We start from the raw sequence: 12,605 nt of genomic DNA on the forward strand, positions 1-12,605 counted from the left end.
CTTTAGCATCAATCATCATGCGACCATCCTTTGTACTTATGGTATATTGAGCAGGTTCATTCACACCAAGGCTGCGCATGGTAAGAGAAACTTGGCTGCGGTCGCCCGGATTCACTAGTAGAAAACAGGGCTTTCGTTCGAGCATGGCAAGGCCATTAGTCCCGGTTCAGTCACGAACCAGGACCCATGGGGGCATTCGTCCCGGTTCGTGAGCCCAAGGGGCCGGCCGGGGCCTCGTTGGGATTGGTCCCGGTTCATATGCATCCATATTTGTCCCGGTTCAAGGCACGAACCTGGACTAATGGGCCTCGCTCCTGGCCCACAACCATTGGTCCCGGTTCTTGGCATGAACCGGGACAGAAGGCCCGGATTTAGTACCGGTTCTAGCCACGAACCGGGAGAAATGAGCTGCCTATATATACCCCATCGCCGCAGCAGAGCACTCCACAGTGCTCTATTTTTTCTGGCCGTCGAGGGGAGAGCATTTGGGTGCTCTAGCTCACCTCCTATGCACATGAGGTGTTCGATGAAATGTCTGCGCCACACTAGTTAATCTTTCTCCTCTCAAAACTCGACCTCCGAGCTCCATTTTCCCCGAGATTTGTCTAGGTTTAGCGGTCCGTTATGTCCCGTTCCCTTCTTCACCGCCATCGATCGCCCGCGCCGATCTCGTCGCCAGCACCACCGTGGTGAGCCTCTTGTTCTTATCTTCTTTCTGAAAGAAAAACAAATTCTTACTTCAGATAGATACTTGTCTAATTTTGTTACTTTTATTATTCCTTCTTATTATATAGTGTGATGGTTTTGGTATCCGCCCCCGTCGGCCCTCGTCCTGTCTATGATTCAGATGTGGTATATATTATCTTTATAACTATTGGTTCATTTATTGTTTATGAAAATTATGCCGACCAACGTGACATAGATTTTATTTATCTCGGAGGTATGTGAACCAGAAATTCCAACCGACCCTATTGTCGAGAGGTTAAATTTAGTTGAAGAAGAAAACAATTTCTTGAAGGAAAAAATAAAAAAATTGAGGAGAAGATGATATTGGAGTTGCATGTTGCGGATTTCGTCGATGATCACAAGATCAGGATGGATGCAATGCGCTTGAAGATTAGAAAGATTAGAAAATATGCCATTCATACCGAGGCTTGGTATCATTATGCCATTGGATCAATTGTTACCTTGGTTGCGATTATGATCGCATTTGTTTTCGCATTGAAATGTTTTACATAGTTTCAATGTATGGTTTAATTAATTAGATGCTCCGGAGAGCTATATGTTGTTAGATGAGAACTATGTATGTACTTTGGTTTTAATGTGATGATGAACTTCTATTAATTTGGTCACTTAATTATCTATTGATGATGTTCTGTAATGGTTTTTGACACACTTAATTATATATAATGCACGCCGATGAACCGGCAATGGATGTACGGTGACAGACACACCTCCGAGTACATTAAGGGCGTGCATGATTTTCTCGAAGTGGCTGAGGCAAACAAGCAGAATGGTTTTATGTGTTGTCCATGCCCTACATATGGGAATACGAAGTCTTACTCTGACCGGAAAATCCTTCACACCCACCTGCTTTACAAGGGTTTCATGCCACACTATAATGTTTGGACGAGGCACAGAGAAATAGGGGTTATGATGGAAGACGGCGAAGAAGAAGAGGACGATGACAACTATGTGCCCCCTGAATACGGTGATGCTGCAATGGGGGAAGCTGCTGAAGATCAAGAGGAACCAGAGGATGTGCCCAATGATGCTGCAACGGGGGAAGCTGCTGAAGATCAAGAGGAACCAGTGACCGATGATGATGATCTCCGCTGGGTCATTGTCAATGCAAGGATGCAATGCGAAAGTCAAAAGGTGAAGCTGAAGTTCGATCGCATGTTAGAGGATCACAAAAAAGGGTTGTACCCCAATTGCGAAGATGGCAACACAAAGCTCGGTACCGTACTGGAATTGCTGCAGTGGAAGACAGAGAATGCTGTGCCTGACAAAGGATTTGAGAAGCTATTGAAAATATTGAAGAAGAAGCTTCCAAAGGATAACGAATTGCCCGACAGTACATACGCACCAAAGAAGGTCGTATGCCCTCTAGGATTGGAGGTGCAGAAGATACATGCATGCCCTAATGACTGCATCCTCTACCGCGGTACGTACAAGGATCTGAACGCATGCCCGGTATGCGGTGCATTGCGGTATAAGATCAGACGAGATGACCCTGGTGATGTTGATGGCGAGCCCCCCAGGAAGAGGGTTCCTGCGAAGGTGATGTGGTATGCTCCTATAATACCATGGTTGAAACGTCTGTTCAGAAACGAAGAGCATGCCAAGTTGATGCGATGGCACAGTGAGGACCGTAAGAAAGACGGGAAGTTGAGAGCACCCGTTGACGGGTCGCAGTGGAGAAAAATCGAGAGAAAGTACTGAGCTGAGTTTGCAGCTGACCCAAGGAACGCATGGTTTGGTTTAAGCGCGGATGGAATTAATCCTTTCGGGGAGCAGAGCAGCAATCACAGCACCTGGCCCGTGACTCTATGTATGTATAACCTTCCTCCTTGGATGTGCATGAAGTGGAAGTTCATTATCATGCCAGTTCTCATCCAAGGCCCTAAGCAACCCGGCAACGACATTGATGTGTACCTAAGGCCATTAGTTGAAGAACTTTTACAACTGTGGAATGGAAACGGTGTACGTACGTCGGATGAGCACAAACAGGAGGAATTGAACCTGCACGCGTTGCTGTTTGTAACCATCAATGATTGGCCCGCTCTCAATAACCTTTCAGGACAGACAAACAAGGGATACCACGCATGCACGCACTGTTTAGATGACACTGAAGGTATATACCTGGACAAATGCAGGAAGAATGTGTACCTGGGCCATTGTCGATTTGTTCCGACCAACCATCAATGTCGAAAAGGCGAGGCAGATCACCGGAAGAATCCCACCATGCGTACCGGTGATCACGTACTTGCTATGGTCAATGATTTACACGTAATCTTTGGAAAGGGTCCCGGCGGACTAGGTGTTCCGAATGACGCTGAGGGACACGCACCCATGTGGAAGAAGAAATCTATATTTTGGGACCTACCCTACTGGAAAGACCTACAGGTCCGCTCTTCAATCGACGTGATGCACGTGACGAAGAACCTTTGCATGAACCTGCTAGGCTTCTTGGGCGTGTATGGGAAGACAAAATATACACCTGAGGCACGGGAGGACCTGCAACGTTTGCACGAAAAAGACGGCATGCCTCCGAAGCAGTATGAAGGTCCTACCAGCTACGCTCTTACGAAAGAAGAGAAATAAATCTTCTTTGAATGCCTGCTTAGTATGAAGGTCCCGACTGGCTTCTCATCGAATATAAAGGGAGTAATAAATATGGCAGAGAAAAAGTTCCAGAACCTAAAGTCTCATGACTGCCACGTGATTATGACGCAACTGCTTCCGGTTGCATTGAGGGGGCTTCTACCGGAAAACGTCCGATTAGCCATTGTGAAGCTATGTGCATTCCTCAATGCAAACTCTCAGAAGGTGATCGATCCAGAAATCATACCAAGGCTAAGGAGTGATGTGGCGCAATGTCTTGTCAGTTTCGAGCTAGTGTTCCCACCATCCTTCTTCAATATCATGACGCACGTCCTAGTTCATCTAGTCGACGAGATTGTTATTCTGGGGCCCGTATTTCTACACAATATGTTCCCCTTTGAGAGGTTCATGGGAGTCCTAAAGAAATATGTCCGTAACCGCGCTAGGCCAGAAGGAAGCATCTCCATGGGCCATCAAACAGAGGATGTCATTGGGTTTTGTGTTGACTTCATTACTGGCCTTAAGAAGATAGGTCTCCCTAAATCGCGGTATGAGGGGAGACTGACTGGAAAAGGCACGCTAGGAGCGGACTCAATAATATGCAGGGACAGGCATTCTTGGTCTCAAGCACACTACACAGTTCTACAGAACTCTACCCTGGTTACCCCGTATGTCGATGAACACAAGAACAGTCTGCGCTCCAAACACCCTGAGCAGTGTGACGACTGGATTACATGTGAACACCTCAGGACTTTCAGCAGTTGGTTGGAAACACGTCTCAGAGGTGACACCACTGTTTGTGATGAGTTGTACTCGTTGTCCAGGGGACCATCTTCGACTGTATTGACTTACAAAGGATACGAGATAAATGGGAATACATTTTACACGATAACCCAAGATCAAAAGAGCACCAACCAAAACAGCGGTGTCCGCTTTGATGCAGCAACCGAGAGGGGAAAGGACACATATTATGGTTACATAATGGACATATGGGAACTTGACTACGGACATGATTTTAAGGTCCCTTTGTTTAAGTGCAAATGGGTCAATCTGTCAGGAGGCGGGGTACAGGTAGACCCACGGTACGGAATGACAACAGTGGATCTGAACAATCTTGGATACACTGATGAACCCTTTGTCCTAGCCAATGATGTGGCACAGGTTATCTATGTGAAGGACATGTCTACCCGACCGAGAAAAAGAAAAGATAAGGAAGCGAATACATCATACGATGAGCCAAAGCGCCACATAGTTCTTTCAGGAAAAAGGGACATTGTGGGAGTGGAGAGCAAGACAGACATGTCTGAAGATTATGAAAAGTTTTATGAAATTCCTCCCTTCAAAGTCAAGGCTGACCCAAGCATCCTGATAAACGATGAAGATTATCCATGGTTACGGCGCAATAAGCAAATGACACAAGCGAAGAAAAAGTCAAGACTTTCTCGCGCAACTATTATGATGATACCATGCCAACTTTGTAACAGACGAGTATGACACCATTGTCCGTTTTGTACACGAAGTGCATCTAGTTTTTGCCATAACCCTCTCAACTTTCTTGCACATGCTATGTGGATGAAATGATGATACCATGCCAACTTTCAACCTTTTCAGAGTTCATTTGAAATGCTTTTCAATTTTAGGGTCTTACAGCTCAAAATAATTAGTAAATGCATGAAAAGTGGTGCATAAAAAATAACAAATAAAATAAATAAGTAATTAGAAACAAAATAATATAAACCTTATAAAAATATATAAGTAGAAACAAAATAAAATAAACTTTAATAAAATTTATGAAACTAAAATTAACAAAGTATTTTCTGTTCAAAACATTATAAGAAACCTCTAGTATTATTGAAACTAAAATCATATAAAATTGATGCAACTGAAATTATCGAAGTATTTTCTGTTCAAAATCATTAAAAGCAAAAGGAATTTTCATAAAGAACTTTTTTTGATAGAAACTTTAATAGCAAAATGAATTATCATAAAGTAAAATAATAAGTAATTAGAAACAAAATAAAATAAAATAAATAAGTATTTTGTTGTAAGTAGAAACAAAATAAAATAAATAAAGCAAAAAGAAAACAAAAAAACTGGGAAAAAAATACAAAAATGCCACCTACTGGGCCACCACGGCCTGAATACGACTAGAAACCCATCCGTGGGCCAGGATTCAGGCCCGCAGAATTTCCAGCAGGCCTACAGGCATAGCAGTGCAAGATTAGGCCCAGAGGCCTGCAGTTCAGAGGAGTTCAGTGGAGATGGCGGGGCAGAGCTTATAAACAGGTCCTGCCGCTCCTCGGCTAGCGAGGTGGGACTAATCATCCCACCGCACCGCGGCTTTGGCAAGCGCAGGACATTGGTCCCGGTTGGTGCCACGAACCGGGACCAATGCACACCTTTGGTCCCGGTTCGTGGCACCAACCGGAACCAATGCCCCCCTTTAGTCCCGGTTGGTGCGACCAACCGGGACCAAAGGCCGCCGCTTCCCGCCCTTTGGGCTGCTGAAAAGAGACCTTTGGTCCCGGTTGGTGGCACCAACCGGGACTAAGGGGGGGCATTGGTTCCGGTTGGTGCCACGACCCGGGACCAAACCTCTGGGTATATAACCAACACTTGTGAAAATTTTCATCTTCATCTCGCAGTTGCCCCTGACGACCCCTCGACGACATCGACGCCGCCTGCCGCCCCCGCCGTCACTGTCGCCCGCGCCCGTCGTCGCCGTCGCCCGCGCACTCGCCATCGCCGCGCCCTCGCCCGACGTCGTCGCCGCGCGCCGTCCCTGCCCCGCGCCCTCGCCGCGCCCTCGCCCGTCGCCGTCACCCGCGCCCGTCGTCGCCATTGCCCGCGCCCTCGTCGTCGCCGCTCCCTCGCCCGATGTCGTCGCTGCGCGCCGCTCCTGCCCCGATGTATTTTTTAGGTGTATGTATTTTTATATGTATGTTCATATATGTATGTATGTATTTTTTACATGTTTTTTGTATGTATGTATGTATTTTTTCAATTGTAATGATGTTTTAAAAATACATATATGCAAAAGTTAGATTTTTAGAAAAGTTTGTAAAAAATACATCAAAGTTAGGAAAATTTAGAATGTGCTAAATATGTCAAAAATGTCAAAAATGATGGTTAGATTTTTGTGGTTGTAAAAGAGTTAATGATATTAATTTTTGTGGTTGTAAAAGAGTTAGGAAAATTTAGAATGTGCTAAATATGTCAAAAATGTTTTTTTGTTCATAGAAAGTTTTTTGTTCATAGAAAGTTTTTTGTTCATATACAGAAAGTTTTTATATATGACTATGGATATATGAGCAATGATGATCCATGGATGTATGCATTGATATATATGAGAAACGATGTTCACAGAATATTTACCAAGTATATATGTATTTTTGTTCATAGCATGTTTTTCCATTTATATATGTATGTGGCTAGAGATGGATATATATGAGAAATGATGATCCATGGAAAAGTTTTATATATGCAAAAGTTACATTTTTAGAAAAGTTTTATATATCTAGCTAGGGAAGGAAGAAGAAGAAAAAGAAGGAGAGGAAAAACGAAAATAAGAAGAGGAAGAAAGGAGAAGAAGTGGAGAGGAAGAAGAGGAGAAATAAAAAAGAAGAGGAAAAAATAAGAAAAAGAAGAGGAGAAGAAGAAAGGACTAGAGGAGAAGAAGAAAAAATAGAATATCTATTTTTTCTTCTTCTCCTCTATTCCTTTCTTCTTCTCCTATTTTTTCTCTTCTTTTTTTCTTCGATCTTCTCCTCTATTCCTTTCATCTTCTCCTCTTTCTATTTCTTCTTTTTTTTTCTTCAATCTTCTCCTCTATTAATATCTTCTTCTCCTCTTTTTATTTCTTCTTCGTCTTCTTATTTTTTATCGGATATATCGTTGTCGATATACCCCGTGTCCCGATAACTTCAACACGAGGGGGGGGGGTCGACCTACCCCCTCCCCGATAACATTATTTTCCCATGTATGTATGTCGTCGTTGTCGATATAACCCCCTCCCGGATAACTTCGAGCATGATAACTTACACCACGGGATCACCCCCCGGCCCTCTCGCTCGACCAAAACTCTCGAGGACACCCAAACCCTAGAAAAAACGATGTCGGTCTCCTACCCCCTCCCGCCGTGCCCGTACCCTTGAAGCGTTGCCGAGGCCACCCCAAACCCGGAATAAGCTAGGTCTACGTTTGCACTAATATATCCACCTGCTGCCATGTTTGTGTAATAATTGCCATGTTGTAATATTTGCAGAAACAATGGAGCACGGATGAGACGAGGAAGCAGAAGAGGTGTTGGGGGACATAATCTTAGCCGGAGGTGATATCTTGTCGTATCTTAACGACAATGATGGTCTGGAAGAACAGGGTGAAGAAGCAGGCTACGGTGATCGAAGAGTGGAGGAGGAAAGACATGATTATGATGGCTCCGGTGACCCAATGTTGGTGCAAGAAGGAGCCCGTGGTGACGGCTCCGGTGACCGAACAGAGTCCGGCCAGGTAAATATATTAGTTAAGCCTGTGCTGACTAGCTAATTGATGCATTCATTGTTTTGGTATGTACACATATTAATTAACTCTCGTCTTTCTTCTTTTTTCTAGCCCTCTGGATTGAGCACAACTTCGGTAAAGAGACGAGGCCCGAAGAGAAAGTTGCGCTCGGATGAAAGGTTTGAGATCACAGCAATCGCGCGTGACGGCCAACCGATTGAACCCATCCGGACAAAGGAAGCATTTGCTGCTCAGTGCAGGGTTCTTGTTAGGGACAAGATCCCGATCAGCATCCACCAATGGTATAAGCCTAAGAAGGAAGACCCTGAGGTGTCTTATGTCAATGATATGCAGAAATATGATCTTTGGACTGAGCTGAAGCCAAATTCACCATACCGCCAGAGGAGGATCTGGAGAAGCCAGTTAAAGAGCAATTAATCAAGTCTCATGCTCTTAAGAAGTGCGAGCCGAAGTGACGAACTTCTTTGAAGGGGTGAAAGCAAATAAACATCCACCTCCGGAGGAGAAGGTAGATCCGGTGAAAGTGAAGCGCACTCTGGCTGCCCTGACAAAACCACCAAAGTCTCCGCCGAAAGGCAACTATGAGCGCATTATTGCAAAGACATTTGCCGAAGTGGAGCGGTCGGGAAGTACTATCAGTGATCAAAGGTTAAAAGAACGACGAGCTGGGAAAAAATTGCCCAACTCGGCGAGCAAGCAAACCAATCGTGCCCCGCACTCAAGGTGTCTAGCGACATCGTCGCTAATGATCCGAGGATGGTGCCCGGTTATAGCAATCTTGGAGATTACCTGCCCGACGATGTACATTATGATATCTTGGAGGTGGACGAACACAAATACCATTACAGGAAGCCTCTCGTCAAAGATGAAAGATCTCTAACAACGATGATGCGAAGATTACAAGATTGGTACATGAAAACCTGCAGAGAGTCTGGGGGGAGGGATACTTTGACCCTGAGAGTTAAACCGGAGCATGACCTCGTTGGAATTGAACTGGTGAATGTTCCATTTGAGGACTTCTTCCAGTTTTTCAATCAAAAGGCCCTCGATAAATCAACGGTCACTTGCTACTGTCTGTAAGTAGTACTACTTATGTCATTAAGTCCTCTATATAGGTTAGCTCTTTCATTGCATGTATTTATAATTATCCTCACTATATTATGTACATTGAAGATCGCCGAATTGAAGAAAAGACAAATCGGTGATATTGGGTTCATTAACACAAATCTCATAGATGCAACTGAGGTTAAATATCATGCCGAAAATACCGAGGCCAACTTGCTACGATCGTTGGTAATAAATGAAAAACAAAGATACAATACTCTTTCCTTACAACTTCAAGTGAGTGTTACTGTCTTGTGCGTATTCGGTTTCCCTTATTAGTCTAGGTTATAGTAATGTAATTGATGACTTATGCATGCGTGTGCAGCTTCCACTATATTCTCCTAGAGATTAAGCTTGAGCAGGGAGTAGTAACCGTCTTACACTCGAGACGAAAAGATCCCCAGGACTATGCGAACATGACTCAAATGCTCAAGAAGTAAGTTAAATCGATCATTATCCACCATATCAGCAACTTTGTTCATTTCCTGATATCAAGTAATTGTTTTCTTTGTCTGGCAGGGTTTGGAGAAAATTCACCAAAGAAGCTCCGGGACTGCCGAAGAAGCTGCAATTTAAACACCCGAAAGTAAGTACTATAGTAGCATGTTCCACGCATCTCCTAGTGATTCAAGCGCTAGTTTCATCAATACCATTTAGCATGCTTGCTTATCAGTTTGATTGACTTCTATTTCTTGTAAAGTGGTTGTGGCAGGAACCTGAGAATAATTACTGTGGATACTACGTTTGCGAGTCCATCCGCTACATGACCTGTGAGCGGGGCTACTCTGACGAACAATATGAAGTGCGTAAGCAATAATATTCACAATTTTATTTTATTACCATCATTTGTGTTGAGTTTCATTTATTCATATATATATGTATTGACCCCCTTCTTCAAATTAGATGTTTCGGAAGCGGGATGAACTCCTAGCACCAGATCGTATGCGAGCAATTCAAGAGGAATTGGCGGCATTCTTCCTTGACCATGTGATCGCTGAAGACGGAGAATACCATGTGGACCTTGACTTCGTATATAATTAGGAGATTATATTGTAAGAGATAATTATTGTATATATGTAGCCAGTAGTGTCGGATAGATATACGAGAACTTGTTGTTCGACCAATCTCTCCGAGAAGGAGAGGTGGTAAATATCAATTCTCTCTGTATGCATATGTTCATGACGATCTTCTGTTTCCTTCATTTTCTTACTAGCTAGCGTGTCTAGTCCTCTCTATACGTATATAGTACGTAGCGTCGACCAAGCACGGAGATAAGAGAGGACACTTCTCTCTATTAATTAGCTAGCTAACACAATATATGAAACACCTAAATTAACCCCCCAAAACCGCCAACCCCCCCCCCCTCCAAAAAAAACAAAAACCCCAGCCCCTGAAATGCTGACGCGTGGATGCCTATTGGTCCCGGTTAGTGCCACCAACCGGGACCAAAGGCCCCCCTGCCTGGGCTCGCCGCACTGGCCACGTGGAGGCCCATCTGTCCCGATTCGTGTAAGAACCGGGGCTAAAGGGTTAGGGCATTAGTAACGACCCTTTAGTCCCGGTTCAAAAACCGGGACAAAAGGCCCTTACCAACCGGGACAATAGGCCCTTTTTCTACTAGTGATTATTGAACGACTCCCTCATTGCTCTAGGAATTCTCTGTTTGCAAACAAGAAGACATACCCAAACAGTTAGATCAACACAGTGAATCATGTGAAACAACATGGAAAGAAAAAAGAACGAAGCACTTGGGCGGCCAATGCTTACCAAGAAGGTGGACATGTCGGTTTTTGTAAGGACTTTGGTATATGAAGTGCGAACTGCAGCCCAGTCTGTTGCCGGTGCAACTGCACGGGCTGGAGCAGATGCAAGTGCAAGTGTTGGTGCAGGTGCCGAAGCCGCTGCTACTGCCGGAGATGGTGCTCCTTGTAGAGCTGGTGCCGGTGTCGGAGCAGGTGCCGGTGTCGATGCCCGATCCTCCGGTAGATCAGACTGATCCGCTGATGCGGTCGGTGCCCAATCCTCAGCTGGATCAAACTGAGCTGCTGCCGCTGTCAGTGCTAGAGCAACTGCCGGTGCTCGATATGTGCGAGACAGCGGCGATCATATCTGGTCTGCTATGATCAGCTTTCTAACTTGACTAGGATCCGTGACCGTTATCTTGTTTTTTTCTTCATTTCTTTTAAATGCGAGAAGTACTAATTGTGGCGTTTTTGTTAAACCAAACTGCAGTTCATCATAGGGATTCAGCTTGTACTCAGACAGCAGACTGATCCCATTTTTTCCAGTAATATAAGTGATGGACAGTGCCTTCGTTACTGACACGACATAAGAAGTGAAACCTGCAAAAATAGGCATCGTAGAGCAAACCAAACGGTTTATTCTGTGACGAATGTCACATGGCAAAACCTGCATCGTAAAATTGCAGGAAAAGAAAGAAAACATGACATTAAATCAATAAGATTTAGACAGTAAATCAATAAGATTTACTTGATGTGACACGAGTGAATCCTTACCAGGAAATCGCTATGTTGAAGTACTAAACATAAGATTGATCGTCCAACTACGCGTGGCATGCAGGGCCCCCGCCTACTCCCACAAGCAGGACAGTCCAAAGGTCGTGACAAATCGTATGGACCGAACATCCATGGGACTGGAAATCCTGGTGGGTGCGATAAACCCTGCAATGCATACAGATATTGGAGTGTAACCATAATTGATAAACCGTCCTCACAAAAAATATGATCTGGATACTTCAAAATATACAGACTGAATTGAGTGGACAGACATTAACATAGACATTAACATAGACCGATCACACACCAAAAGCGGCAGTACTAATAAACAATACAGGGTTCACAAACACAAATCAAGTACTGAACAATAGTACTTACTACAGACAAGCAAAGTTGCACTAACTAAACTCTGCAGACTATTTCTTGCCACCGACCTACGGGATGAACCCCGCATAACTGACTAGGCCATGGATTTTGTGTGAGATGTCTACATGCACCATCACCATCTTGTCAACCTTGGAGAACCTAACAGAGTGGTCTTTCCACTCATAAACATGATGATGAAGACAGGCCGCATCAGATTTGTTGGGAAGCTTTACAAGAACCACACCCTTCGTAATCGAAGGCACAGCCAGGAAATTGTTGTGGTCAAGTACAGCCTCGAGAACACGCCTGACAACAATGCTACAGGAAAACACTAGTTCAGGACACGTGCCGACAAGGACACAACAGCTGGATAGTTCAGCAGTAGAACTCATCATTAGGTCTTCCAGTTCACATGGCATGACTTTGAGAACTTCATCTCCACCGCAGACCTGGTTCTAATTCAAACAGAAACCATATTTTATTACTACCTCCGTTCAGAAATATAAGATGATTTTCGATATTATACTCCATATATGACTACATATACACACAGAAATGAGTGAACAAAGACACTAAAACATGTCTTCAAAGGCATGAGAGCAGAGGGATTACATGCAATATCCATAACACAAGTTACTGAGGCAAATATACCCTCTTAAAAGGTAGCATTGATGTTCATAAAGTACTCCCTCCGCCCCAAAATTCTTGTCCGAGATTTGTCTAGATACGGATGTATCAAGTCACATTTTAGTATTAGATACATCCGTATCT

The sequence above is a fragment of the Triticum aestivum genome, chromosome 3D (genome assembly GCF_018294505.1).
Source record: "Triticum aestivum cultivar Chinese Spring chromosome 3D, IWGSC CS RefSeq v2.1, whole genome shotgun sequence".
NCBI lineage: Eukaryota > Viridiplantae > Streptophyta > Magnoliopsida > Poales > Poaceae > Triticum > Triticum aestivum.